Below are 6,000 nucleotides of genomic sequence, written 5' to 3'. Positions count from 1 at the left end.
GCTAAAACAGTACAGGCAATGTGTAGGCAGGCACATTCTTAATAAAAAGTACACTTGTTTAGTATTTGTCAGGGGACTTACCATTCTGCAGGATGTTCTTATATTTCACTTTCACTTGCTGCCATGTACGTTTTGGCCCAGTCATGTTAAATCTACACGCACAAAAACACACGCACACACACAATGAAACAGTGGAGGCGCATGGAGTTAGATTTAGATAGTTTCATTCACATGCAGTCAATTTCAACGTATTCATAATCAAAGTAGGCTACAAATATGTTTTCAAATATCGTCACCTTCCGAAAATAATCGCATAAGTCATTTTTTCAGGAAACACAAAAAACTCAAAACTAAAATTAAATAAAATTACTTTGGCATTTTTTGGACCACACCTTTGATGCCAAAAAATGACTTGGGCGATTATTTTAGGAAGGTGACGATATGTTAATTAACATTTTATTTGGATTGTAGCCTAATTGTGATAGTTTCAGTGGAGTGGTGAGTGTGTATTTGGGCACTACTTACGCATTCAGGCGGTCAGCAATGGTTTGCCACGCTTGCTCCCTTTGTTTTTTGACTGTGGCAGTATTTCCTTTTAGTTTTATTTTCTCCTTCACCTCTTCATAGGTCTCCATTAATAATTCTTGCTCCGCTGGGGAGAAAAACGCCACCCTTGTTGCCATGGTGAATCAGTGAATCTATGATCGATTGTGGGGTCTATTTAAGCAAGCCGTGTGCAGCACTTATCCGGGATTAGTTTCACCTGGCTTAATGAATCCGTGTCTGCTCATCCTAGATTGGCCTTTGTGCAACCAACTAAGCCTGGGCGCCCATGTTTTGGATTCCTTGAACCTGGCTAAGTAATTCATCCTGGATGTCTTAATCCTACTTTTGTGCAACGGGCCCCTGGCTTGACGCTGAAGTGAGGAAACAATATCTTGAGCATCTGTCCACACCGTGAGCCAGCCCACCAATGACCACAGAGGTCGCCACCACGGGGCCCAGATCAGGGCAGGCCGGCATCCACACCACAGCCAGGGCAGCAATGAGCCCACAGACCGAGTAGGCGTAGTGTGGAAGATCCCCATGAGCAAAAGCACTGGATAAATAAGTATATTATAAAATAATTAAAAGATAAATATTTAAAATAATAATAATAAGAACCTTAAAATCAATCCTGAAACTCACGGGGAGCCAATGCAGCGATTTTAAAACTGGTGTAATGTGTTCTCGCCCTCTGGTACTCGTCAGCACACGTGCAGCTGAATTCTGTAGTAATTGTTGGTAAGAAATACGATCAGTATTGTATGTTTTTTTATTTTATTTTATTTCTTTATTCAACCAATTGAATCTCTGTTAGGTTTGTTAGGGAGATAACTCTTTGTGACGAAACCCTCGTCACTACACACAGGTGATACATGGTAAAGCACCCTCAGTCTATCATACATGGATCATATTTGCATTGTTCCCCACTGGTTTGGTGGTGAGTGCACGCACCCCATTGGACTAATGTTCAAACCTCATATCTCCAACAGAAACACAAAAAACCCCACACTAATCACATTTGTTTTCTCAAGTTTTCTTTATTTTAGGATAGTTACCTGTACTGCTGCTGCCATCCTCCTGCTCCTCTGTGCCTGCCTGGGAGAGCAAACAGAGCAGCAGAAGCAGCAGCCTTTTATAATATGGTCGGCTGCGGACTATACCATCTCCCCTCTAAGTGGAGGGGGAGAGTTTAGGGTCTGTTCATATTTTTGTTTGTAATTGCTCAAATGGAGCGTGATTTATTATGGTGATGGTTTGTATATGTTATGTAATGTTAATGGGGTTATTGCAGAGCCTGTGTGTGAAATGTGGTGGCCAGAAGTATTGTTTTCTCTGTTAATTGGCTTGATTGGTCTTGGGGCAGGGCTTGGGGCTGTATAAGGCTCAGGCCGACCAGACACTCGGGTGGAGAGTGTGAGGGCTGAAGTAAGGGCTTGCTTTGTGTCCACATAACTGGCTTCTTTATAAGATGTTTCCCTGTAAATAAACCGCACAGTTGAAGCACTACCTGCGACTCCAGCCATTTTGTATTTGCATCCCACGTCTTTGTGACACTCTTTGATTGGCAATTGAATGCAGTGAATAAGTGCATGAGAAGGGAGGCGGCAGAAGGCAAACAACTTCCTCAACATGTCACACACAATTTCTTCTCATTTATCATCTTAATGTCTCCAAAACAAGTGGCACATTTTACCACAGTGACACTATATGGTTTGACAAAACTGAACACCAACTGGTAACCACGATTTAGGAGAGGCAGCTTCAGTACGACGTTACGGAAAACAGCAAAGAAATAAACACTGCTGTTGCTGGTTCTCTGCTGATCTGGTCTTCTGGTTTGCCTTACCGATGAGCGCACATACTGTCGTCTTCTTCTGTGTTGAACAGCTACATCCCCTTGTCCAAGCAGGAAAGTTGAACATGGTCTTAACGATGTGTTCAAGTGCTATTTTTCCTCCAAATGCTGGGGATGTGAGCCGATTCAGCAGAGACCCTTACCAGCAATGCTTCTTCAGGTGGTGTATAAAATCTGCTTATGTAAAATACATCAACAACTGATAAAGTTTTATCTTATTCCAGAGATAAGTTCATTGACCACCTATAACTTAGTTTCAGATGGGCAAGAGTCTCAAAATCAATGGGGAACGCTTATGGCGCTTTTCCACCAGCTCGCTTCGGCTCGGCGCGCTATTGCGTGTTTCCACTAGCATGCCGTAGGCCCTACCTGCAACCGGCACGATTTTCCGTATCACCTCAGCCCTGGTTCCAAGCGGGCCGAAGCGTTACTAAAACATGACGTCACCCGACTGCCTTCCACTGATTGGGCGATGAGTGTCGTCACTGGAAGCGTCATAACGTGGATAATAAAAGCTAGCGTTAGCAACCGTTAGCTTACCTCCAAACGTCGTCTTTTTGAAGCTCGTAACAAAACTCTCCGGTACTTTTAGATACTGTTTTGTCTGGCGGCCAGGAGTCTTCTCTGGCTCTCTTCTCTTGCCTTCTGTGCGACAAAAAGCCACAGGGTGAGCAGCAACACGCGCAGCCGTGTTACGACGACCCCGCCCACGTCGAGGAGGCACGAAGTGTAATGGAAACACAACCAAACCGAGCCGTGGGGAGCCGTGCAGAGGTAGTGGAAAAGCGCCATAAGAAATTGTATTGGATCAATAAATCTTGGTGTGGTCAGTAATTCTTAGTCTACTTACTGTCTTGTTTGGTGGCCATACACTGACTGACTTGTCAGATTACGGTTGAATCATTCTTGATATATTGTAAGTTTAATTGGTTCATCATTAGTTATAACAGGCACAGTTATATGCCAAGCATAGACTTGTTATTTCTACATTGAACTGTCCTTTTAAGCAATCTGGGATATCATTGTGGAACGAATAAGTGAAAGCTGTATTTTATAACCGATTTAAAATGCCAAATTCTTCAAAGCAGGCTATGTGTTCAGCACAGGTTAAAGTGGAAATCCAGTGATGTTAAAAGAGACCCACCTTTGTGGAACATTGCAAACTGACTTCTGGCTCAAGTCACTTTACCCCTCTAACACATTCATTTTGGTTTGTATACGACCATCGGCTCCACAGTCAAAATATCAGAATTTGGTTTTAAAATGTTCAGTAATAGGTTAGAGATGTGAATATGTGAATTCAAAGGATAATTAGCCTCAGGAAATTTTCTCTGGTTGAAAGAAGGTGATCATTTTAAAATATGTATTTCAAAATTAATTTGGTAATGAAGCAGATTTATTGGCTGTAGTTCATGTCATTGATTGTCGCAGCTGTGTAGTAAGCAACGGGTCAATAAGAGTCATTGCATGCTGTTGTATTTATTGCTTTGTTTAACAATCCATCATCATCATCTTGTGAGACCATGGTTTATAACACATTTACATGGTGGAACAAGGGGGCATATGCAGGGTGTCACCTGCGTCCTCTCATGAGTGTGATGAAATGGCTGTTGTTAAACAGCATATCAGATTACCTAGAATAAATATGCCACAGATAATATGGGTGATGGAAAGCAGTGGTGAGCAAGGAGTGACATTAACACTGTTTAATGGGATCATTTTGGCAGTTTGATTTCAGCTTCATCTATCCTTGCTGTCTGTTTGTAAGACATACAGCAGTATGACTTCATTTTTAAGGATGATTCGTGTTCTGAGTTCATGCTGCCGGCTGAATATTGACCAGATTTATTTGTGAATAAACCAAAAGACTACGACTGATAAAAGTGTTTTGAAAAAACTGTCACAAACCATCTTAAGTGAAGCTTGGCAGTACACTCAAATACTATATATATATATATATATATATATATATATATATATATATATATATATATATTTATATATATATATGTCTCAGAAGCAGGCTGTGGGTTAAAAAAAAAAGGAACCTTGCTTTTCTGAGAGTTCAAAACAAAAAAAAAAACTTGGTAGACAAACAAGGCAGCTCAGGAAATATCCACAGAAAATGCTTCACTACAAAAAAAAGAAAGAAAAAGAAATAAAGGGAAAGAAATAATCCAACATATATGAAATTAAAAACAAAAGTAATCATGGAAATTAATAAACATGACTATGCTTCTCTGAGCAAAAACAGAAACTTGAAACCTTTGGTGAATGAAACAGATTAAAGAAAAGCACTGCATCAAAACAAGCACTGAAATAACTACGTTCATAACCAAGGAATCTGACACCCATTTAATTTAAAGGGGACAAATTATTTAGAAAAGAAAATGGTCTTTTCCTGTGCTTTATATTTAGGTGCCTCAAGTCACTACCAATTCAAAAACCCAGAAAGAAACACAACCCTGACACTTTGTTTGAGCCTCATGGGTTTGAAAATATGTAATTCAGTGAGTCTTATAGATATGCAGTGGATTTCCTAATGCTAGTCTCTAAAAACTCAAACAGAAAAATACAATAATAGAATAGAAGAATAGAATAGAAAAATACTTTATTCATCCCCCAATGGGGGAAATTCAAATTCGTCAAGTAGCTCAACATTTTTTTAAATATTTACAATGATTGTATTAACAACAATAAAACAACAATAATACTACTACTACTAACTAAATAATAATAAATGACTAAATGACAAAATAAACAAATAAATAAAAATCAATCAATCAATTTGAGAAGAACTCAGCAGTCACTGTTATAAAGCCTTATGGCTGTGGGAACAAAGGACCTCCTGAACCTCTCAGTCCTGCAGCGCAGAGAGATGAGCCTCTCACTGCAGCTGCTCCTCTGTCCTGTCAGGATGCTGTGGAGAGGATGTTTATTATTCTCCATCACAGAATCTAACTTCCTCCTCATCCGTTTCTCCACCACAGCACAGAGAGGGTCCAGCCTTCTGCCTACAACAGAACCAGCCTTTTTCACCAGTTTGTCCAGGCGCCTACAGTTTCTGTCTGTAGTGCAACTCCCCCAGCAGACAGCAGCATAGAACAGTGCACTCTCAATGATAGTGTGATAAAACATGCACATCATATCACTGCAGACATTGAAGGACCTGAGCGGTCTCAGGAAAAAGAGACGGCTCTGGCCCCTCCTGTACACTGCGTCTATGTTGGCAGACCACTCCAGTTTATTATCCAGCACCATCCCCAGGTATTTGCAGGTCTGAACAGTCTCTATCTCCCCTCCATCAATGGAGACTGACTGGTATGGGGTTTTAGATCTCCTGAAGTCCACCACCAGCTCTTTGGTTTTGGTGGTGTTTATGAGCAAACAGTTCTTTTTGCTCCAGTTAGTAAAGGCCTCCACAAGGTCCCTGTACTCCTTCTCCTGTCCACCGCGCACACATGCCACAACAGCCGTATCATCAGAATACTTCTGAATGTGGCAGGACTCTGTTGTACCTGAAGTCTGATGTGTACAGGGTGAAAAGAAAGGGAGCCAAAACAGTACCCTGTGGAGCCCCAGTACTGCATTCCAGTGTT

This window comes from Odontesthes bonariensis, chromosome 12 (genome assembly GCF_027942865.1).
Source record: "Odontesthes bonariensis isolate fOdoBon6 chromosome 12, fOdoBon6.hap1, whole genome shotgun sequence".
Taxonomy (NCBI): domain Eukaryota; kingdom Metazoa; phylum Chordata; class Actinopteri; order Atheriniformes; family Atherinopsidae; genus Odontesthes; species Odontesthes bonariensis.
Note: the sequence above shows the minus strand (reverse complement) of the source record.